Below are 25,257 nucleotides of genomic sequence, written 5' to 3' on the forward strand. Positions count from 1 at the left end.
GTGTTGCAGCTCAGAGTTTTATTCCGCAAAGGATAGTATACCCTAGAGGCGTGAGGGCGGGCCCCAGTCCTTCTTGGCTTCCTCCTTTTACACATTTGTCTCCTCTCCTCCCCGCCTTGAGCCTGCCTATTCAAATTAGGGGGCATGTTTGTTTCACCTGAAGTTCTCACTCCAGTCTGTGGATTTTGTTTTGTTCCATTTTTGTGGGCTTTTCTCTTTGTCTTTTAGCCACCACCATTTTGCAGTCCTTTTCCCTATTCTAACTACCTAACAGATTCAACAGGAGAAAGAAGGAAGGGACGTTTTCAAAGGAAGTGGCTTTCTTCCATTACTTTATTGAATTCTTAAGAGGTGTTCCCCTCCCCAGCGTGAATTCAGTGACAGATACATAGCAAGTGCTTAATTAACATCAGAGATCCTGAGGCTGAGTTATTAGGAAGGAGCGTCTGGGGAGTGAGGTTGGAAGAGTGCTGGTGGTGGGTGGGGAGGTGCGGAGGAGGGCGATGGTGAGAGCTAGCCCTGAACCCCCAGTGCCGGGGCGGACAGAGCCTCCTCAGGGAGGAAGGTGTGGGGCCAGCCCTGCACTCCACGGACTGGCAGCATCTCCTCTGGAACAGCCCAGGGTCCAGCTCCAGCCAAGAATACAGGCAAAGCCTGGTGCTGGTTGCAAGGGAGAAAGAGTCGAACAGTCTCATCAGCACCAGCATCTTTCTCATCACCCTCAGAACTGCTTTGCAGGCTTTATTTCATTTCCTACTCTGGTCATGTGCAGCCCTAATCTGAACACGGATGCCTGCCCCAAGCCCATGGGTTCTGGTTGGTCGGTGGCTGGCAGCTTATCTAAAAGGACAGAAGGCTTCTATGACTCAAACAGCTAAGTGCTGCTTCTTTTCAACAAAAGGATTTGGTAGCAGAAATGCTCGTTTCTCTCTTATCTTCTACAGACCGTGATATACATGCTCTTCTTTCCAAGTTCTAAGGATTACCATACTGGGACCATTGTTGTGACAATGAAATGTTAAATGTGCCACTAAATATCTGAGATGAACTGTATGAAAAAGTGTGATAAATATCTATCTGATATTTAAAAATCTGATATTTTTATTTATCTGATAAATATTTATAATATTTATAAATATAAATATTTATTTATCTGATAAATAGATAAAAATATTTATCTATCTGATAAATTTAAAAATGTCTGAATGTATACAGAATGAAAAGAATATGGTCCAATCATCTTTAGTGCTGAATCTTTCTCTTATCCCTGAAAGGTTTAAATTCCTTTCATAGGTTTTTACGTTTCCTTGGTGCTGGCTCAGATGGTAAAGAGTCTGCCTACAATGCAGGAGACAAGAGATATGGGTTCGATCCCTGGGTCGGGAAGATCCCCTGGATGCATGGCAACCCACTCCAGTATTCTTGCCTGGAGAACCCCCATGGACAGAGGAGCCTGGAGGGCTACAGTCCACAGGGTCACAAAGAGTCGGACACAGCTGAGGCACTGACACTTTCTGCTTTGATGATAAGAAAGAGCTCTGACGTTAGGTAGGGCTCTGAGCTCAAGTCTGGCTCTGCCTGTATACTGGCTGGGATCTGGTGTGAGCTACGGGATCGCTTTGTGCCAGACTTCCTCATGAGTGCTCTGAGCAGAGGGCTGCTGGGCTGGCTGCCCGAGACAGAGCAAAGGAAGAAGGCTAACCGGGTGCCCGGTTCAGGGAACCCTCAGGAGACGTTAGCTGTGACTATCAGGCTTGACGACTGCTCACTTTGGGAACACGTCTGTAACACAGAATCACATCTGTAGCGTGTCAGTCCTCTGGCCTCTTTTGAGTCAATTTCTGAATTTTACAAACCAATGAATGCAGAGTTTAGGAGACATGAGCAGGGATCTTTCTTACACCCGACGAATTAGAGGAAGAAACCAGATGCTATAAAACAAAGGCAGCCTCTGTTCCACCCTGAGGGTTGTTTCCTACCGCAGACCTCGAGAGCACAGGAAATTCTCTGCCTCCAGCATCTGCAGGAAAGTCACTTGTGCCGCGTCTGCCCCTGCGGTGCCGTTCTGCCGGGAGCTGAGCACACACACTGTGCACCCACAGGCCAGGCACGGATGAGCCTTGACGAGGGTCACGTCTAAAATCACAGACCTGGGCAACAAGGCTTTCCTAGGGGGCACAGAGCAGAGCCAAGGCTAACGAACTCCGTCTGCACCCACCCCCTCGGGAGTGGGGGGCGGTGGTGACGGGGTGAGGGGGAGGCAGGGGACATGTGGAGGAGCCCACAGTTAAAAGCCCAGGCTCCAGACTCCTTGGGTATGACCATAAAATCACAGGGCCTCAACAGAAGTCAGCAAAGAGATTGATAAACACATCGGCAATCAGCTTCTTAAAATGATGATAAAACACGCATAACGAATAACTTACCGTTTTAGCCATTTTTCGCTGTGCAGGCCCACGTACAGTCACGTTGTGCAATCCATCTCCAGAAAGGCACATTTTTGTTGAGGCTGTTGAAGACAGGGAATTGAGGATGAAGTCTTATTAAACAAAACATTGTAAATCCACGTAACGCACAACCAGGAGAAACTGAGGTCTAACAGGAACCGGAGGGAGGTCCTGCTGAGTGGGAAGCAAGCCGCCAGCTGAGCTCCAAGAAACAGACCTTTGCTGGTCCTCTGCAGCAGGCACTCCTCGCCAGGCAGCTCCTGCTGACTTTGTTCCGTTAGGGCTGTGGTCAATTTGGACAGAATGGAGGGAAAATGAGTTTGCTTCTGGTTCTGACCCTCTGTCACGTCCTGCGTCCCTCAGCCCCTCCCTTCTTGCTCCTGACTCTAGGATGCGGTCCCCTCGGCCAGTCCTGCTCCAGAGTGCATCCTGGAAGCCTCTGGGCCCCACGGCCCTCCCCATTCTCACAGCGCCCTCCCAGCCGTCCCTGGCCACAGCCCTGGCTCGTCCCTGGGTGGCAGAGGTCAAGCCATCTGTTTACTCCTCCGTAAAGTGGGAATAGGGCCTGCCTCCCACAGTGCAGGAGGCTGAAATACAAGGCCTGCGCCTAGCGCCTGGGCTAGGTGCTCCAGACACGCCCACCATCAGCTATGCTGTGACAGGCTGCCATGCACATTTTTTCTTTTTCTTTCTTCTTTCTATTAAAAAAATTACTGACTCAGTGCATTGGGCCAATGCTATGCACTCTTTGAACTACAACAATGAGAAAAGGAACATAGAAAAAAACGGAACAAGTACACAAAGAAATACACGCAGAGCGGTGCACACAGTAGGTCTGCAGTTGCACATTGAGCCTCCAGTGTCAGATCTGAGCGACAAACAGTGGGGAGATGACGAGCTTCCCTAGAGGGCACGGGTGCCTTCAGCATGAAAGGGAGATTGTAAGTGAAGAGTATGCAGGATGTGGGCAGGTGGGATGGGAGACCAAAGTGTGGTCTTCAGAAAGCAAAGCTTACCCACTTCTGCATGGTATTCGCTCCTCTCCTCCTCTGCGTCTGGCCCTGAGAGAGGATCAGCAAAAGAGGGGGCTTCACTCAGAGACAGCAGAGCACGTCGGTGATCTCAGGCTGTGGCAGGGAAAGCCGATAGGGACTGTTATTTGGATGAAGTGTTGGAATGACCTGAACGGGGGTCGGCTTGAGAAGAATCTGGAGTACTGGGTAAGGACAGGGACAGCATCTGGGCCCCAGCTCGATCACACACGTGCTACGTGATCTCTTACTCAGCCACTGTGAACCTCAGTCTCTTCATCTGTAAAATGGAGTTGAACTTCATAGAGTTACTTGAGAATCAAATGAGATGAAGCATATGACAGCGTCTGACATACAGTCAGTGCTTGATAAATCTCAACTATAATCGTTTAAGAAGCATAAGAGAGAAAACACGAACTATTTGTTCAGTAAATGGTGATCAATAAATGTAATTTTCCTCATGTTCAAATCACTCATGAAAGTTTTAAAATAAAGACAGCAAATCAGACCCTGAGGATCTGTTTTTGATCACAAGTACCATACATTTTTCATGCTACTGATGTTCTTCAGAATTAGTTTACATTTGAGGGCCCAATCTTCACCAGTAGTTCAGAAAAAGCAGTAAAATATGCCTCTTTTCCTTTGTATCTCCAGTTTTTTCCTTGGCCTTTTCTAAGCTTTTGCTTTGAGAATTCGCACATACAGTCTATACTGCATCACAGCAGAAAAGCCTTACAAAGATCAGGAAATTAGTGAGTGTCAGGGCATTGGGCAGCAGTCAACCTGGTGTCCGCATATTTGAATTCTGAAAGTCTGAAAAACAGTTGCAAAACTTCTGTGAGAGATCTATGAAAAATTTAGGCAAAATAGAACTTTTAAGAAAAGTCGAAATGATATTCTAGTTTTAATCTGAGTATTTTTAAACTGTCACATTTTTAAAGCTATAAATGACAGAAAACTGAAATCAGGTTGCTTTCTAAGATATAGGGAGTTTACTGATTCAGTAGTAACTGGAAATCTAGAGATACTGATTTCAGGTGAGGTTTGATCCAGCAGCTCAAAAGACGCCACCTAAGGCCAGATTTCTCTCCTCCCCAATCTGCCTTCTATGGTGTTGGCGTTATCCTCAGGTTCCATGAGGTGGCCCTAAAGGCAGCTCCAAGGTCTCCCTTAATGGAAAATAGCTACAGCAGCTCCAAAAGTCACATTCTCATACCATACTATCCACAGTAAAAGAGATAGTCTCTTCTCCCAGAACTGCTACAAAAAAACGCTTATTTTTCCCCTAAAGCCTCAGCCAATATATTCTCCTGGCTCATTGGCTCTGATTAGCTTAGAGCCAATCTAGGTGACTTGGGGGCATGCGTGGTATGCCCCCAAGTCACAGTTTAAGATTATAGGGCCCACTTCTGGAATTTAGTTTCAATCCCACCCAAGTCAAGTTTTCTCTGGAAATTCAAGGATTTATTGCCAAGCGGGGGAATAAACACTGGGGAGCAAAGAACCAGTGTGTGCTATACTGCATTTTTAAGAGGGAGCACTGGATTCACACAATTTGTGGTTACAGATTTGTATACTCAAGTCAAAGGCAAGGGACTTCTCTGGTGGTTCAGTGGTTAAGATGCCATGCTTCCCATGCAGGAGACATGAGTTCAATTCCTGATTGGGGAACTAAGATCCCACATGCCCCATGACAAAAATAATAATAATAAATTAAAAAATTAAAACAAGGGCAAGGGAAATGTCTGTTTCTCGGCTGACTTGCCCCTCTGATAGAATACAGTAACCAGGAAGGCTTTCACTGCTTGGCAGATTTGTGCCTTGGTTCTGTCCTGGAAGGGAGGAGGTAAGTGTGACATTTACAAATAAGTAACCAGAGGCCAAGGTCAAACGAATGGAAGGCCTAATGAGTTCCCTAAACAAAGAAATCTGTCTGATGCCTTCCTGACCCTGCTCCCCTCTGAGGGTGCTGTTGGCTCTAGCCCAAACCTCTGCATTCTTTGGCTTCTGTTGACGTTAATGAGATCACCTGATCTCAAATGACATTGTCCTTTGTCTAATGCTAATAGATAAATATTTTTAACGTTTACATGAATCGTGTGTACCTTAAAAGGAAAACAGAGTTTAAATCTTGGAGTGAAACAGGGTGCTTAGCCTGCCGTGACCAAAGAGAACTGGAAATGGCAGGAAGTGGGAGCAGGGGTTGGGGCGGGGTGCTTACCCAGGCAGAGCATTTCAGGGCTCCGCCCTCCGCTGCCTGCTGCCCCCTCCTCAGCCCACGTGGTGACAGTCCCAGTGCACCCTGGGCTTCCAGCCCAGGAAAAAGGGGCCAGGATAAGTGGTTTCTATGACGTAATGGGGCTAAATGAGTGGTTTCTAACTCCCAACTTTCAATTACAGTTTAGACATGGTTTTAGTAATAGAATTGAAGGTAACTAGAGATCAACTGGAATAAAGATGTGGAATCAGATTTTCCAGCGTTTCAAATTGCTCAGGGAAAGGGGCTATTCATGTATTCAACAAATATTTCTGTTATCCAACAAATACTTATCCAAGGCCCACTCTGGGCCGGTCTGGGGGTACAGTGGTGAACACAGACTCGACCCAGTCCACATGGGGTTTATGGTCTAGCCCAGAAGCTGTAAGCTGTAAGCAATAGCCAAGTGATCATGCAATTCCACTGACAGTAAGGATTTCCAGTGGAATTGCACATTTAGGCACAGTCAAGAAAGTCTTGGATGAATTTTGTTGGTTAAATGATTAGAAAAATTCTCCATATAGAACACTTTTAGATGCTGGATAAAATGTCAAAAAAAACCATAATCTTTTTCATCAGTTTTGTTCAGGTATTATTTACATATAGTGAAATTCACTGATTTTAATTGAACAACTCAATGAATATTGACAAATGTACAGAGTCATGTAAGCAGCACCACAACCACGACATAGTACATTTCCATCAACCCACAAAATCCCTGTGCCCCTCGATAGTCAGTTTTCCCTTCCCCCAAGATCCCTGGCAACGTTGATCCTATTACTATAGTTTTGCCTATTCTAGAACTTCAAATAAATGAAGTCATACAGTATGTAGTTTCTTGTGTTTGTAAGAGGAGGTCATCCAGAAGACCTGGGCAGCTGAAGGTCCCTACTGGCTCCCCTGCACTTGGAATGTGAGCTCTGCGTGCCTTCCCCATTCTAGAAGCTGCCCAAGGACGCAAGCCTAGATAGTGGTGTGCTGCTGAGCCCACTGAGACAGTGTACATGACTAAACCAAGCTAAGGCCTCTCTACATAAATTGTGAAGAATCTGCAGACAGGTGTGAAGATGCCCCAGGCAAGCCTTGTACGTTTCCTTGGTGATTAAACCTGCCATCTACCAATCTGAAGAGGTCTGCCTCTTTCTTCAGTCTGTCCCTGCCCTCTGTGCATAGGAGCCAGTTTCAGATTTCAGAATAAGGCAGATCAACAGTATTTGAATTCTTCCTCTCAGTGCCACACTTGGGAGATTTCTCCATGCTATTGTGCATGCCAGGAGTCTGCTCCTTTCTACTAATGAGCAAGCAGGGTCCCACTGAACAGACATACCACAAACTATTTTACTAATTTAACTATTGATTGATATTTGAGTTCTTTCTAGTTTTTGGCTGTTATGAATAAGTGAATATAAATATTCACCTATAAGTCTTTGATTTAGACATATATTTTCACTTTTCTTGGGTAAATATTTAGGAATGGAATGGTTGGCTCATATGACATCACAAGCAGAATTCTAAGGAAGACTCCCAATGACCTCATCCTTGCTTAATTCCCTCCCCTTTAAGTGTCAGTGGGACCTGTGAATATGATGACCTATTGCCTCCATGATTATGTTCTCTTACATGGCAAAGGGAGATTATCCAGGTGGGTCTAATCTAATCATGTGAACCTTTTAAAAAGTTTTAGACAAAAAAGAAAATCAGAGAGATGTAAGCACAGGGGAGAGTCAATGTGTCCTCACTGACTTGAAGACTGAAGGAATATGGACAGCCTCAGGGAGCTGAGAGAAGCCGTCAGCTGACAGCCAGCAGAGAAGTGGGGACCTCTGTCCTGCAACCACAAGGAACTGCATTGTGCCAACACCTTTCTGAGCTTGCAAGCAGAGTTCATCCTAGAACCTCCAGAAGAGGACCCATTCTGGTTAATATCTGACTTCAGTCTTGTGATACCATGACCAGACAATCCAGTCATACCATCCCAGACTTCTCATCTTTACAACTAATGAGCTAATAAGAAATGTAGTTTAAGGTCCTATTATTTGTGGTTTTGTTACAGCAATAAAAAGCTAGTACATACAGCGTCATGCTTAACTTCTTAAGAAACCGCTAAATTGATTCCCAAAGTACCTACACCATTTTATGCACCCACCAGCAACGTCTGAGAGCTCCAGTAGCCCCACATTCTTGACAATACTTGATAGTCAGTCTTTCAGCTATTCTTGTGTAGTGCTATTTCACTGTGGTATTTCAAAATTTGCATTTCCCTGAAGACTAATGATGTTCACATCTTTTCAAGTTCTTACTGGTTATCTATATATCATTTTCAGTGGGATATCTGTCTAAATTTTTTCCTCATTTTAAAAAACTGAAAAAAATTTGTCTTACTCTTTCAAAGTACTACAAGACTGGTGGTAAAAGGAAGGGAAGAGAAGGCAGAACTATGAAAAAGCTTGATTATCATGAGGAAAGTGCAGGGAAAGCAGGCCTTCACTGAGAGAAGGAAAGGGGGTGTCTGCCAACCTCAGAGTCTCAGTTTGAATGACCACATCTAGGAGGTAGGAGATAAAAAGCATTGGGCTTAAGCAGGGTGGGAGGCCAGAATTCCTGAAAGATAACCCAGTGGTAATACAATTTATCTGCTTAAGGAGATGTTACTCAGTGCCAAGATGTTACTCAGCCTTGGCACTGGAAGAAAACTCTGCCCAAAGTACTTCTAATCTTAGGCTTCTATTCAAAAGTGTTTGAGCCTGAAATTTACATATCCTACATGGACTTGAAAACTTTTAACAGAAGATTTATTTTGAAGTAGTCCCAAATTCAAAGTCAGAGAAGGCACTGGCACCCCACTCCAGTACTCGCACTCTTTCCAGGGGAGACCCTGGAAAATCCCATGGATGGAGGAGCCTGGTGGGCTGCAGTCCATGGGGTCGCTAAGAGTCGGACAAACTGAGCGACTTCACTTTCACTTTTCACTTTCATGCATTGGAGAAGGAAATGGCAATCCATCCCAGTGTTCTTGCCTGGAGAATCCCAGGGACGGGGGAGCCTGGTGGACTGCCATCTGTGGCGTCGCGCAGAGTCAGGCACGACTGAAGCGCCTTAGCAGCAGCAGCTGCAAGTTGAAAGTGCTCCTACCTCCCCAGCCCACCTACCTCCCGTCCATCCAGCCCACCTAACACAGGACTCAAAGGGACCCCGCTGATAAAGTTCCAAGTTATATGAATTCATAATAAATAAAAATAACTAATAAATAAGGAGATAAGAGTCATAAGAGATAAACTGCTGTGTCAAACCTATAAAGACTAGCAATTCTGGATGATTGGGCATAGACTATTAAATAAGTCGGTTTAATATTTTAAAATATTAGATAAGATAAAGAAATAAAAGCATAACAAAGAATGAAACATTCCAAATTGACAGATAACCTATTAATAGAAAAAAGTGAAAATTACGTGACTGCTGATTCCTCAATAGCAACAGTGAAGCCAGGAGACAGTGGAATATCTTCAAAGTGCTGGTTGAAAATAGCCATGAACCTAAAATTATATGTCAAATGAAACCATATGTCAAGGACAAAATCAAAAGAAAGACATTATCAAGCCAACCTGGGAGATTTCCGCAACAAAATCCGTCACTATGAATATTCTTAGGGATGTACTTTAAGAGAAAGAAGAATGATCCCAGAAGGGAGTTCTGAGAGGCAAAAAGGAATGATGTGATTATAGGTAAAGACTACGGGAAAATATGGGGCTTCCCTGATAGCTCAGCTGGTAAAGAATCTGCCTGCAATACAGGAGACCCCAGTTCGATTCCTGGGTTGGGAAGATCCCTTGACAAAGGGAAAGACGACCCACTCCAGTATTCTGGCCTGGAGAATTCCATGGACTGTATCCCATGGGGCCACAGAGTCGGGCATGACTGAGCAAATTTCACTTTTCATGGACAAATATACAAACAATATTGCACATATAAAATAACAATGTCTAATTGAAGTGTCAAAAATATCCAATATAGAATTAAAATCATGGGGAAAAAATAACCTAAAAATTGGGATTCATGTATTTGCTGTAATGGACATACTCTTCTACATGCCAGGCCCTGTGCTATGCATTCTTCAAGTCTTACATCACTTAATCCTCCCAACCACCTTACAAGGAAGGTGGTGTTATTAGCCTGTTTTTCAAATGAGAAAACACACATAGCCAGGAAGTATCAGCTGGGACTTAAGCCAAGTCTATTTGATTCTGAGCCTCTTCTCTCAAGCAGTCTACCACACTGCTTTCACTGGTAATATTTGTTGTGAAAAATATAGGCAAGTGTAAAGACAATACAGACATGTGATGTAGGCAAGTGTAAAGCCAAGAACTCCCCTGCATAATCACTGTCATATGTATAGATACACACATGCATAACTTTGAAAAAGTTGGGATAACTACTGTTTTGCGTTACAGTTACTATCACTAAGTAATATAATATTTTAAATATAATCATCTTGCTCTTTATTTTTGGAGCAAATTTTTTAATGGTTCATTGTATAGTGTTTTTTTAGCCTCTTTATTGTTCAGTTGCTTATTTGTGTCTGACTCTTTAAGACCCCATGGACTGCAGCATGCCAGGCTTCCCTGTCCTTCACCATCTCCCAGAGTTTGTTAAGACTCATGTCCACTGAGTTGATGATGTCACCAACTATCTCATCCTTTGTCACCTGCTTCTCTTCCTGCCCTCAATCTTGCCCAGTATCAGGCTTTTTTCCAATGAGTCAGCTCTTCACATCAGGTGGAGCTTCAGCTTCAGAATCAGGCCTTCCAATGAATATTCAGGGTTGATTTCCTTTAGGATTGACTGGTTTGATCTCCTTTCAGTCTAAGGGACTCTCAAGAGTCGTCTGCAGCACCACAATTTGAAGACATCAATTTTCTGGAGTTCAGCTTTCTTTATGGTGCAACTCTCACATCCGAACATGAGTACTGGAAAAACCATAACTTTGACTAGACGGACCTATGTCAGCAAAGTGATGTCTATGCTTCTTAATACACTTTGTAGGTTTGTCATAGCTTTTCTTCCAAGGCGCAAGTGTCTTTTAATTCCACAGCTGCAGTCACCATCTGCAGTGATTTTGGAGCCCAAGAAAATAAAGTCTGTCACTGTTTCCATTTTTTTCCTCATTTTTGCCATGAAGTGATGGTACCAGATGCCATGATCTTAGCTTTTTGAATGTTAAGTGTTACTTTTCACTCTCCTTCTTCACCCTCATCAAGAGGCTCCTTAGTTCCTCTTCACTTTCTGCCATTAGAGTGGTATCAGGTGAATATCTGAGGTTGTTGCTATTTCTCCTGGAAATCTTGGTTACAGTCTGTGATTTATCCAGCCTGGCATTTCACATGACATACTCTACATATAAGTTAAATAAGCAGGGTGACAATATACTGACTTGACATACTCCTTTTTAACATCTTTATCCCTATACTTCTGTATTCTACAGTATTCACTGTTGATTTTTGTTAGATGTGAAGATAACCTGCTTGATACTTTTATTTTCTCAAACTTGAAATGTAGTAAGAAAGAGAAGTGGATGTCTATTCTATTGCTGAGTATACATTTTTTGTTCTAGAGATCTTTTGCAAATAAACATTGCAATCACATGATTCCAAAATTATGTGCTTCAAAGCAGATTTGGGATACAAAATGCGGATTTTCAAAACATGTAAATTAAATAGTTATTCTTGATGAAAGTCTTTGCTTTATGACAAAAATGACTTGTATGTTTTCTTTCACATAAACTGTTTTCTTAGAATGTAGAAATATCGCTTCCTTTATGAAAATTAGACTCATGTGGAACTTTTAATAGAAACGCATTTATGACTTTTAAAGAGATGTGTTTGTGTGTACACACACGTCTGCATACAAATATATATTTCAGTCTCAACCCAGAGATTGATTAATATCATTATATTATTACAATGTATGTAGTAGAATCTCATCAATTCAAATATACCATTGATTTAAAACTTCCATTTGAAAAATGCAAGTTAGAGGAAGAAGAAACCAATATGGGGTATGCATGTTTGCTTCTGCAATCCCATAATGCCTTGCACAAAGAACATCAACTTGTTTCACTTTACTTTTGAATACTTACTTACGGTTTGGCGAGTATAAAATGCCCATACACGAAAGTAACAAGACGGAGTACTAACACTGAACGAACCTTTGAACAAATATGGATAGTCTCGTCCACACTTCTCCTTTCCACCACCCAAACCATCACCTGAAATAGTTTAATTTTGTAACCATGTGTTTATCGTAACCTACTAGTCACAGAGACCATCTGCAGTCAATTATTACTCCCAAGAGGTCTCCCCTTGGCGTCACTCATCTCTGTGGGCCTGTCCGCCCTTCTACCCGGAGCTCAGGCTGTGCAAAATAACTTTATATTATCTTAAGCAAAATAAAGAAAAGTAATCATGCTGCAGAGGATGATAGACCTGCTTCTAAACCCAAGGATGAACTCACCTAGTGGGGTGCCCGGGGAAGCCACGCGGAGCGCGGAGCCTGCGTCGTCCATTAACGCCACCCCGACGCAGGCTCCCGCGGCTCCGCCTCCATTCCCAAACGTCGCGCGCTGCCCTCCTGTTTCTGCCCTCCCGCCCTAGAGAATCTCTTTGAACCTTTCATTTAAAGCAGGCGTCCACTGCCACCCTCGGACCGCCTCCTGCTAGGTCGCAGTTGTCCCGGTAACAGCGTGTCTGAAGGGAGAACCGGCTCTCCGGAGTTTCCACGGAAACCACTCCGGGCAGAAGCAGGTGCGGCGGGCGCAGCCGGGCGGCGCTGGAAGGCGCCCTCGGGGCGGGACCCGGAGGACCGCCCCTGCGCCTGGTATGGGTTATATATGCACCGCATTTTATTAAGCACTACCTTCGGTGGGCCATTTCACTCGCAGAACTGAACCACTAATTCCTTCCGTCTCGATGCAAACCCAGTCGCTCTCGAGGCGCTCTCCGCGCTTTAGGGGTGGTGCAAATCGAGGAGGCTCTGCAAAGCAGCCCTCCCCGCCCCTCCCCAAACAGTAGGTTCTGCTGGCCAGGGTCCTCTCGACAGGCTGGAGCGCTCGTGTGCGCGACAGAACGTGAGGGAAACCCAGGTTGATGAGCTTCCTGCCCTTTGCATATTCTACCTGAGCCCAGAAAATCAAGTATTAATAGGTTTGCGGTTTGCCGTGTTCCTCTAAGCAAGTCCCCTTTACATTTGTGACGCAGGTTAGGTTAATTGGAAAGGCACTCGCCTCTTGTTTTGTCTGACAAGTATCGTTGGGAAGAGAATCAGATCTCTGCTCAGAGCGATTAGGAGAGAACTGAGGTGTCTGGACAGTTCCTAGGTCAGGCTGGCGTGTGACCCTTCCGGTCCGTGTCCGCGCGGTCCTGCCGGCGGCGGCGGCGCGGGAGACGAGGCGGGGTGGAAGCCGCGGCCGAACGCGCGCTCCTCGGCCCCCAGCCCGTCATCTTTGTGTCTCTCGGGGCGGGGAGGGGCTGTCTGACACGTTATTAAACCTGGCAGCTGCGTTGGCGGCGCCGAGGCGCATTTAGAGTGAGCTTGCAGAAGATGAGGGGCTTTCAGCCGGGCGCCAGCTTGTCACTTCTCGCTGCCTGAAAGGCGGGTTTCAGAGCGCTCTCTCTGGCTGCCATTAGCAGTGGCCACTGACAGCGCGCGCACTTCGCGGAAACAGTGGGAAACGTGAGTATCTGTGGCCCCGCGCCGCGGGCCGGCGGCTCGGCTCCCAGGGCTTCCAGCCGGGTGGCGGGGACGCAGAGGCAGCGGAGGCGAGGCCGGCGCGCGGGGCACCGGGCTGTGGGAGGGCCGCGCCCGGTCTGTAGGTGGTGCGCGCCGGCGCGACGGCGAGGCAACAGCCCGGGCGGCTGCGGGAGGAGGCTGGGGCGCCCGGGGTCTTGCGCACGCCTTGGGATCTGGGCCTGTAGTTTGGAGCCAGGTGCACAAAGACGTCGGGCCTAGGCAGCCGATGTAGACAGTCCTGTGCTGCCCCAGCACCTCCGGACCTTTTTGAGAGAGAGGAGACGCTGCATTTTACGGTTGGCTCGGGGAAAAAAAAAAAAAAAATGAGATTAGGCCAGTGTTTCCCCGCCCCGGAGGACCTTTGCGCGCTGGCGGTGAGCATCTCGGCCAGTCCCATGGGGACCCCGGTGTGGCAGCCTCGCGCGCCTCCAGAGGTCGATGCGTCCGGATCCCTTGGGGGACTTCAGAGCCTCCTGGGGCTCAGGCCCCAATCCCTGAGCTCCCTCCCTATCCCTCCTCTACACTGTGTTCTAACAGGGCTGACATTTAACGAAGACCCTAGTAAGGCGAGGAGACCTTAATTCCCTTTTTTTCTCCCCGAAGTTATGAGTGTGAAGAGGTGTGGTGTTTTTCCTTATTATTGATTGCTAGAGGGAATCTTGAAGTTCAACATCGGATATGTGTGTGTGTGTGTGTGTGTGTGTGTGTGTGTGTGTGTGTGTGTGTGTGTGTGTGTATTTCTGGACAAGATTTCCCGTATTAACCAGGATCTCTCGTTGATCTGTGTATTTCTTTAAAAACCTTGGCTTTCCCCTAGGGGTTCCCAGGAGTGTCTAACAGCCTCAGTTGACACCAGAATATCATGTTTCCTATTTCATGTGCGTTTCCATGTCGACCTGGTTCAGGCCGGAATGTGTGATACTGAGAGGTAGTATCTCAAGCCTCATTCTTGCCGCCTCTGTGGCTGGACTTCTAGCTGTGTTGTCTGGCCATCAGTGTCAGCAGTTGATGGCCATGGAAGGGGTCACCTTTCCCAGGGGCTGGCCAGAGCCAGGACTCCTTGAAGGTTAGTTGTGTGGGCAGTCAGCTGTGGGCAAACTGCTAAAAGTTTCCAGGCCTCAGTTTCCTAATCTATAAAGTGGGCATGATAAAGTAACACAGAGATGTACTTAGGTTTGTGCTGGTCTTCAGATCTCACCCCACTAAACGGTTTTTCTGTTATAACTTGATAGTTGAGATTATCTTAATGAGAACAAAAAGAAAAGAAAGGAAAAGCCTACAAAATGGAAAAACTTGTAAATAGCCCTAAAAAAAGCAGTTATCAAGTTAGCTTAGAAATTTCCTAAAAACAGACTAGACTGTTGGTTGTAAATTACTTGATTTACAAGTAAAGAAGTAAAACTGTCATAGACACACATATGAGCCCTTTATTTTTAGAATTTCTTTTTGGCTAAACAGGGGGGCTTGAAGGACGTCAGTCTGCCAACCAGGACTGATCCTGGGCCATAGCAGTGAAAGCCCAAAGTCCTAACCACAAGGCCACCAGGGAACTCCCCATATGCCTTCTTTAATTTGACATGATCAGGTTATGACCCTGAAGAAAGTTTGACATCTAACAGGGAAATAAGGCTTGCTTTTCTTTGCCCCCAGACTTACTTTTTCATCCTGCAGTGTGATTTCTCAGGCTTCTGCAAATGAGTTTCTTGTTAACAAAAACCAGATGATAATTAAGCTTTTTTTTAAAAGAAATTAATGTGATTCTGAGATGTTAAGTATAATACGATAGAACTGGAAATAAATATGCTACTGAATTCTTCTTTAGTAAAATAATGCTTTAGGTGTTGTTTCTAATTTTGTCTATTGTACTTTAAAAAGAATGTGGAGAAACTGGAGTTCAGAATGGAGCAACCAAAATAACTTAATGAAGCAGAAAAAGGAGAAGCTTAAAAAATTTTTTTTTTTTTTTTAAATCCTGAGGCTGGGTGAGGTTCTGAAAAGAATGGAGTAAGAGAAAACCAGGTTTTGATAGAACAGAATGAACTTCTCAGATGGTGAAAGATTAAAATGAGGAGCTTCACAAAGAGAATAATTTCCCATCTGCCCTTCATGGTCTTGCCCCAGCACTCCCTAAACCTGGCTGCCTATTTGAATCACGTGGGGACTTTAAAATCCTTCTAAGGCCCGGGTCCCCCCCCCAGGCTGAGACTCTGACTTAACTGGTCTGAAGGTGAGTGTGGATAGTCAGAGCTCCTGAGGTGAAACATTAGGTAGGAGAACCTTGGTCATGCCTAAGAGGGCAGAGCCCATGGCTGCAGGAGCAGCAGGGAGCTGACGGGGCCACAGCAGAGAAGACAGCTGTGGTCCACACAGGCTGTCCACTGGCTTCGCCAGATCCTGTTTCATCAAGGATTTCTGGAAATCCAGTTATTTACTGATAAATGTGGAATCTTCAAATCTTTAAGGGCTGCAACTAATAAAGAGTAAAACATTTAAAAGTGTATTGTGCTTGCCAAATAAAACACATCTGCTGAAACTGGTCCCCAGGCCAGATTAGGCAACCTCAGCCGCAGACATCTGCCTTCTCTTCAGGGAGGAGCTGGGTTGGACTAGGGGCTGTTCCCGGGCTTCTTCTAGTTTGAGTTCTGTTGTTTTGCTTTGTTTTGTTACTGTAGTAAATTTATTTATTCTTTTAAAATTATTTTTAATTGAAATACAATTGTGTTACAATGTTGTGTTGGTTTCAAGTGTATAGCAAAATAATTCAGTTTTGTGTCTGTGCACGCGTGTGTGTCTGTTTCAGATTCTTTTCTCTAATGGATTATTACAAGATATTGAGTATAGTTCTCTGAGGCATACAATAGGGCCTTGCTGGTTATCTGACTCTTTGCGTCCCCATGGACTATACAGTCCATAGAATTCTCCAGGCCAGAATACTGTAGTGGGTAGACTTCCCTTCTCCAGGGGATCTTCCCAACCTAGATATCAAACCCAGGTCTTCCTAATTGCAAGCGGATTCTTTACCAGCTGAGCCACAAGAGAAGCCCAAGAATACTGGAGTGGGTAGCCTATCCCTTCTTCAACGGATCTCCCCAACCCAGGAGTCAAACTGGGATCTCCTGCATTAAGGGTGGATTCTTCACCAACTGAGCTATGAGGGAAATCCCATTTTATATATAGTAGTATATGCTAATCCCAAACTCCTAATTTATCCCTCCTCCCCTTTCTTCTTGGTAACCCTAAGTTTGTTTTCTATGTCTGTGGGTATATTTCTATTTTGTATATAAGTTCATTTGTATCATTTTTTTAGATTCCACATATAAATGATATCATATGATATTTATCTTTGTCTGACTTATTTCTGTAGTATGATAATCTCTAGGTCCATCCATGTTTCTACAAATGGTAGTAATTCATTCTTTTCTATGGCTGAGTGATATTTAGCTGTATATATGTACCACATCTTCTTCACCCATTCATCTGTTGATGGATACTTAGGTTGCCTTCATGTCTTGGCTGTATGAACATTGGGGTGCATGTGTGCTTTTGTATTATTGTTTTCTCCAGATATATGCCCAGGAATGGGATTGCTGGGTCACACGAGAGCTCTATTTTTAGTTTCTTAAGGAATTTCCCTACTCTTCTCCATAGTGACTGCTCAATTTTCCTTCCCACCAACAGTGTAGGAGGGTTTCTTTTTCTCCACACCTTCTCCAGCATTCATTATTTGTATACTTTGATAGATCTCTGTAGATTATCTGAATGAAGAATTGTCCTCTAGTTCCCTAAGCTTCCCCTGGATCTAAGCTAAAGGAGCTGGCTCTGGGGGTTGGGATGGTGTCACGGGCCCCTGTGTTAAGAGGTCACCAGCGTCCTCTCTGCCCAGCATCTCCCACTCAGACTTTCTGGCTCTCTCTGCTGATTATGAAGGTAAGCTGAATGACGACTGGGAGGCTGGCTCCATTCTATGGGAGGTCTGGCAACTGTCCTAAAACTGCTTTTTGGCATCACTTGGGTTGGGGGGTGGGGGTGGGGTGAGCATGGTCCATGAATATAAGCAGCTCTGATGCCGAAACATAATTTTCAAAAGTTCCCAGTCCATACATCTTTTGAATTCCCTTCTCACCTTCCCTAAGCTGCACAAACAACAGAAAAGGGTGTGTCTCCATGAGCAAAGTCACCACTTTCCACAGATGAGAGTCTAGCCAGAAGTAGAGAAGTTCAGGAGACCTGAAAATGTGACTTGTCTGGCTGCTCCCTGCCTCCTCTCTCTGGATTAGGACTGCTGTTATTTTGTGTGAATGTAGGGCCAGGTGAAGCAGCAGGAAGGCAGGACGCCAGCCCTCCCTGCCGGAAGTCTGAGACCAGGGTGATACTTCCCTTCCCAGAAATGAGGCAGCCTTCCAGGCCACACCGAGACCTGGGTGTGCACAGCGGCAGGGATTCGGCACAGAGGGGATGACCACGTAGCCCAGGGCAATGAGCAGATGCCAGCTTTCTTCAAAACAGCTTTGTTAAGCCAGGTGGCACTGTACATAAATGGAAAAAGCTTTCTTTAGCAGCTGCCATTTTCACTCCCCATAGGCTCTGTAGAATAGGCAAAACCAGAGTGATTGAACAGATGTGTGGTTCCACTCTATAGGCTGTGAAAAACCCCCCAAAGCAATGACCATACTGTCTTCAGTCCTTTTGCCAGCTTCTCAGTCCTCCAGGCAAAGAAACAACACCCGAGACTTCCATGGTGGTCCAATGGTTAAGACTCCAATATATAATGGAGTCCAATATAACCCCTTATAATGCAGGGGGCCTGGGTTCAATCCCTGGTTGGGTAACTAAGATCCCACATGCTATGTGGCACAGCCAAAATTTTTTTTTTTTTAAAGCAGCATGCATGATCAAGGATTTCACTGTCAAGGAAAAAGGAAAGAGAGATTTGAAGTTAGCGTGTAAAAACGGCCCAGAGAAAGGGGAAGGAGTTAGGATCCAGGTGCTTGGCTGGATTCTGGATGCCAGAACCCAGAAATGTGTTTCTTAAAGGGACAGAAGCTACGTCAACTCTAGTATCAAGCCGCCAAGGCCTTAGACTGCGGCAGAGCTGCTCTGCCCTGGTATAATCTGCATGCACTTGTGCTCAGCTGTGTCCGACTCTTGGCAACCCTGCGCACTGTAGCTCCCCAGGCTCCTCTGTCCATGGAATTTCCCAGGCAAGAGTACTGGAGTGGGTTGCCATTTCCCAATCCAGGGATCAAACCCATGTATCTGGAATTGGCAGGCAGCTTCTTCACTACTGAGCCACCTGGGAAGCCCCTAATACCTGCATGAAGAAAAAGTGGTTGATTCTCCTGGAATCCCATAGGAACACCTTCCCCCTGTCAGGCTCTGCCACTAGCCAGGACCAGCTTCAGAAGGCTGGGATGTACGGCGGGGTGCTGTGAGGTTCCCCTGAGGGTCTGACTCACCTCACACCCCCATGCGTCCCAGAACTGTGGTCCAGCAATTGGCCGTAGGTAAGCCTGCTCCCACTCAGGTCCCTTTTAGTCCTGGGACCGACCTGCTGTGTGTACTTTGGAATCAGCCTTCCTTTATGTCTGTCCTCCTTCCGGCCGTAGCCCAGGCTGACTGTTAAATATACCAGTTGCCTGCCCTCCAGCGGCCGAAACAGCAAGTCCCGTCCATTTCTGGCTGGATAATGACAGGTTGCCTATGGAGCAGCCTGGCCGTGCGCGCTCTTGGCCAGGGTGATGCAAGGAGCTTGTATTGTCCCTTCAGGTAGTTTATTCCCATTCCAGAAACTTCCTGTTGGCTCTTTTTAGTAAATTCACTCTTAACAGAGGATATCTAAGTGTGTCCAGGGATAGAGGGTCTTTGGTGTGTCCATTCCACTTTTTTGAATTTCTTCAGGATGATGATAGAAAAATTGATTAAGGGGAAATTTGATACTGTTGGCTAAAATGCAGCTATATATTATTGACTATTCAATTCATCTGTTTTGCATGATCAAATATTCTTGTTATATGAGATTAATGATAATATTAGTACTAAGTTCAGTTATACAATGATATGAACTATAAGGGATTTTAAAAAGAGCAGGTCCATTGGAAAACTTAAAGTACAGTATTCACCTATCATAAAGTAAATTATCCTAATGTATAGTTATATTGTGGGTCTTCCCTAATGCTGAGATGGTAAATAATCTGCCGGCAATGCAGGAGACCAGGGTTTGATCCCTGGGTTGGGAAGATCCCCTGGAGGAGGGCATGGCAACCCACTCCAGGATTCTGGCCTGGAGAATTCCATTGACAGAGGAGCCTGGCAGGCTACAGTCTGTGCGGTCACAAAGAGTTGGACACGACTGAAGGACTAGCAGTTTCACTTTTACTACAGTTATATATAGTAGGAGACCAAAAATGCAGAAAATTTTATTTTTATCTTTTAAACTTCATTGACATATAATTGATTCACAACGTTGTGTTAATCTCTGCTATACAGTAAAGAAATTCAGTTACACACACATATATATTCTTTTTCATGCTCGTTTCCATTACGGTTTATCACGGGGTATTGAATATACTTCCCTGTGCTATACAGTAGGATCTTGTTATTTATCTGTCTTACATATCCTGGTTTGCATGTGTTAACCCCAGGCTCCCAATCCTTCCCTCCCCACCCCCTTTGCAACTACAGGTCTGTTCCCTGTGTCTGTTTCTATTTTATAGATAGGTTCACTTGTGTCATATTTTAGATTCCATGTAAATGATATCATATGGTATTTGTCTTTCTCTTTCTAATTTACTTCACCTAGTATGGTAATCTCTAAGTGTTGCCAAAATGCAGAAAATTTTAAATTAAATCTATGAAATAGTTGCCCTGTGTCTCCCACTAAGTATGAAAAAAGAAGGAAACATATGATAACTTTAAAAACTAGCTCTTTCCATCTTTTTCAGAAGAAAGATTTACACACACAAAAACAAACAGTATAATGAAGAAAGTGTTAGGGGAAGTGCTAGACTGAGTAATCAAATGTGGGAACCAGTGACAGAGACAGTTGTTCCATGCCAAGGCTAGAAAGGGGGACACTGATGTTTGTGGTTATAATCGTGGACTCTGTGATGGTTCCAGGGCTTTGAGGAATGGTCTAGAACTGGAAAGGCAAGCAGAGAAGGTGGAGATATTTTTCATGTAAAGGCAGACAGCTTAAGTAATGGCTCAGAAGTCATTGATTTGGCAGCTTACTTCTTTAAAAAATTGAAGTATAGTTGCACGTACAATATGTGTAAGTTACAGGTGTAGAGTATAGAGATTCAAAAGTCTTAAAGGTTATATTCCATTTATAATTACTATAAGGCATTGGCTACATTCCCCATGTTGTACAACATCTCCTTTTTTAAAATCGTTTCTGTTTAGGGCTGTGCCACAGCATGCAGGATCTTAGTTCCCCACCTGGGGTCGAACCCATACCCCCTGCAGCGGAAGCACAGAGGATTAACCACTGGGCCACCAGGGAAGTCCCTGTAATGTATCCTTGTAGCTTATTTTGCACCTAATAGTTTGTATCTCCTATTCCCCCACCTTTTTCGTCCCTGCCCCTTCCCCTCTTCCCAGTGGGAGCCACTGGTTTGTTCTCTATTTCTGTGTTTCCTTTTTGTTATATTCACTCATTTGTTGTACTTTTTAGATTCCAAATATAAGTGATTTTATACACTATTTGTCTTTCCCTGACCTGTTTCACTCAGCATAATGTCCTCCAAGTCCGTCCATGTTGCTGCAAGTGGCAAAATTTCATGCTTTTTCCTGGCAGAGCAATATTCCATTGTATATGTATAGACACATTAACATATGTATCTATATATACCATGTCTTATTTGTACATCCATCTCTTAGTGGACACTGAGTCTGCTTCCGTATCTTGACTACTGTATATAGTAGTGGCTATGTGGGATGCACATGTCTTTTTGAGTTAATGTTTTTGTTTTTTTCTGGCTATATACCCAGGAATGGAATTGCTGGGTCATATGTTATTCTGTTTTGGGGTTTAGAGAAACCTCTATACTATTTTTCCATAGTGGCTGCACCAGTGTACTGTCCACTAACAGTGTATGAGGGTCACCCTTTCTTCACAGCTTAACCAAAATTGGTTGTGTTCCTTTTCTTTTTTTAAAGGTTAGTTCATAATTATCGGAAGGAGTTTTTTCTTTCTTTCTCTTTCTTGTTTCTTTTCTTTCTTTCTTTTTTTTGTAGTGGGGATGATGGCCATTCTGACAGTTGTGAGGTAATATTTCATCCTTTTGAATTGCTTTTCCCTGATGACTGGCAATGTTGAGCATCTTTTCACTTTGGCTGTTCATTTTGGATGGTTAATGGAGAGAAAGAAAACAGGCCTTCCCTCTGGAGGCAGATAATCAGGATTTGTACTCCAAAGATGTGTGACCTTGAGCAATTTGCATAACCCACAGTCTCAGTTTCCTCATCTAGGAGTGGGGAAAACCACTGTAGTTTTTAAGGAATAAATTAATATAAAGGGTCCAGCATGGTTCATGGCACCCAGATAATTAACCTTTAGTGATTATTGTTAACAAGAAAGACATAAGATGAGACTCTACCTAACTTCAATATCAGAAGGAAGACTTTGAACTTGTTCCCAAAACAATTTGGCACCACTGTAGAATCTTTTAGGAAAAAGAAGCTTTCTTGTACCACTTATACAAAGAGCTCACTAGATTATTACAAATTCTATATGACCATTTGAACCTCTGCTTGGATTTGTTTTCCCTTCCTTTTTGTGTTTGTGATTCAGACTTAAAATACTTGAACAAATTAACCAGAATGTACATACACTCCTCTAAATCTTTGAGAAACTCCAATCCATGATAATTTGTCAGTAAACTGTGTATTCTGTGGTGAGCATCATATTAGCCTCCAGCCTTTCTGGAGAACTAACAGTAGCTCTGAGTTTGATGATGTGATAAACTCTGTCGATTACTTCTTTGACAGGTGAACCTTGTGAAAATTCATTGTTCAAAAAGTTTTATTAAATATATAGGATTGACTAATTTCAACTAGTATCCTATTCTTCTTGGACGTTTTCCCAGTTCCCTTCGTTTTTAGCTCTTTTAAGTAAAAGGTATAACTCTACTATGCTTTTGGTTTCGCAATGAGCAATATGTTTCCATTGTTATATCTCTATTTTACAACTTTCCAGAATTGTTTGCTGCACTTTTTAGAATATGAGTCACTTGCTATCTTCACACTGTGGTTTTGAAAGTGTTTTTATAACCCTTCTGAGTGGAATGTTTCTCTGAAATTTTGCTCCCTTCTCCTCCCCTCCTTCCTTTCCCTAATTCTTTTGAGTTTGTCTTTGTTAAACATAATCTTGAAGTGGAGTAAACTGTGTTATCTGACTCTCCCTGCTCACCAAGGTCCTAGGAATAAGCATTTCTGAGATAATCAAGGGGGAAAAAAAAAGCCACTGATGTCATTAGCTTCCACAAAGGAAAATAAATCAGTCTTGTGAGGTAATATTGGGATTTCTAGAAGATGATTATATTCCAGGCTTTGTTTTTAAAGGGGGGAGGGGGGCTGGGGGCCAGCTCTCTGCCTAACAAACAGTAAAGGCATCCATTTTCTTTTCTTTCATTTGAGTTTATGTTTCCCCAGGAGGGAGAGAGAGAGACCAGGCAACATCTTCTTGCCAATGTGAATTAACTCTTCATTGACCAGATTCTTTGGACATCCACTTCCCACCCATTAGTTTTCTGAGTAACAAAGATTTTGTTGTACTTGGGACTAACATAGGTCTTTTGTTCAAAAAGCTCAACACAAAATTTTGAAATGAGAACTGTAATCCTACACTTTGCAAGCTGATTTTAATAACCACTCCCTACTGCTTTTACAAGCACAGAGATGGATCAAAGATCCACCAACGCTGCAAATTAAAAGATAACCTTTGTGGATTAGCATGTGTGATGGAGAGCAGACACTCTCCTTGTCACCATGCACCTGTGATCCCGTTGAGTCCTAATAGGAATCCTTTGAGAAGGTATTTTGGTCCTCATCTTAGAAGGTCAGAGAGGTTGGATCAGTTCTCCAAGGTTACCGACTACTAAAAAGAAGGTACAGGGGTTTGACTCAGACCTGCCTGACTTTAAATATACAGTAGCAGACAGAGCAGAATCCTTTGGAATATTCTGTTCCCCAGTTTGGGTTTCATTTGAGTTCTCTAATGAGTGAATATAATGGACAGGGAAGCCTGGTGTGTTGCAGTCCATGGGGTCACAAAGAGTCGGACACGACTAAGCAACTGAACTGAACTGAATGAGTGAATGGTTCACACTCAAAGAACTCTCATAGACGGGACCAGTACTGGTTTTCTTTGAATCATCTAGTTCTCACAAACCAGCCACTACAAGGCAGGTCCCACATGTTTCTTGGATGACTGACTGTTGGGCCCTGTGTCCGAGTCTTTGCAACCCCATGGATTGTAGCCCTCCAGGCTCCTATGTTCATGGTATTTTAGTGTGTGAGGGCTTCAGTAATTACAGCATGTGGACAAGATTACTGGAGTAGGTTGACATTTCCTCCTCCAGGGGATCTTCATAACCCAGGGATCAAACCCACATCTCCTGCATCTGCAGGTGGCTTCTTTACCACTGAGCCACTTGGTTAGGAGAAATTTTTATTGTCATAATTAGTGTCAGATTTCTAAATTTCCAAGGATAAGGACCATTGTTTCACCTGTTTATCCTGGCACTTAGCTTGTTGCTTGGCACACAGTATATGCTAAATAAACATTTGTTTGAATGAGTGTATTAGTCAGGGTTCTCCAGAGAAACACAACCAATAGGATATTGACTGATTGAATGGAATTGGCCCACATGATTATGGAGGTCAGTAAGTCCAATCTGTAGGGAGGAAGCAGGCTCGGGACCCAGGGAGAGCCAATGGTCCAGGTAAAAGCCCTCAGGCAGGAAGCATCAATATTGCAGATGAAGTCCAAAGGTAGTCTGCCTGAAATTTCTCTCTTACTTGGAGGAGGGTCCATCTTTTTTCTTCTATTCGGTCCTTCAACTGATTGGATGAGGTCCACTGACAGTACGGAGGGCAATCTGCTTTACTCTATCAATTAAAATGTTAATCTCATCCAAAAAAAAACAGTTGTAGCAACACCCAGAATGTTTGACTAGATATCTGGGCACACCTGGCCCAGCCAGGTTGGTACATAAAATTAACCATCACAATGAGTGAAAGAAAAGCTGCAGTTTCTGGACTGTGGTAAAGCGAGTAGAATGTCAGGCATTGGTCTCTTACTGCAAACTTCAGTTAAAATGACATCTTGCTAATAAAAAGGGCTCTTCTTCCTATGGGGCAGCTCCAACAGACCTCAGATTCTGATGCCAAGGTTCTGAGAGAAACTTTTTTGGGCCCCTTGTACCCAAGTGATCAGTTACCACTGAATCAAGTGAATTAAAGTGGTTGATACAGGTCCCATGCTTTCCAAATTAAGGGGTAAGTATTTTTTAGGAGTCAGAATCATAAAAGCATGTTAAGAACCCAGCTTTTCCAAGACCTATTGGAATAATTAACCTTTATGTCGCCCAAGTATACATAGCCATATTTAAGACTACTTTCTTTAGTTGTTTTAATGCAATTTGGTTGTTACTGTGGATCTCTGAAATTTATAGACTCTGTATTCTCTAAAATCATAACTCATGTCATGTACTCTGGGATCAGTTTTCTAGTTTTACAT

General features: G+C 44.0%; 1 protein-coding gene and 1 long non-coding RNA gene across 2 annotated transcripts in view; one reads left to right on the top strand and one right to left on the bottom strand.

The window, feature by feature from the left end:
- Positions 1-322: 322 nt before the first annotated feature.
- LOC136145944 (uncharacterized) lies at positions 323-12,386 on the bottom strand. Its single transcript, XR_010658870.1, has 5 exons — positions 12,243-12,386; positions 9,185-9,268; positions 3,464-3,574; positions 2,427-2,509; positions 323-660 (listed from the first exon to the last, which is right to left on the bottom strand). It is a non-coding gene; the product is annotated as an uncharacterized lncRNA (long non-coding RNA).
- Positions 12,387-13,309: 923 nt separating this feature from the next.
- TRIM2 (tripartite motif containing 2) overlaps positions 13,310-25,257 on the top strand; it is a 174,847-nt gene continuing 162,899 nt past the window's right edge. Inside the window, exon 1 of the mRNA XM_065903715.1 lies at positions 13,310-13,460. The gene's annotated coding sequence lies outside the window, so the exon portion shown is untranslated. The remainder of the gene's footprint in view (positions 13,461-25,257) is intronic.

This window comes from Muntiacus reevesi, chromosome 13 (assembly GCF_963930625.1).
Source record: "Muntiacus reevesi chromosome 13, mMunRee1.1, whole genome shotgun sequence".
Classification (NCBI taxonomy): Eukaryota; Metazoa; Chordata; class Mammalia; order Artiodactyla; family Cervidae; genus Muntiacus; species Muntiacus reevesi.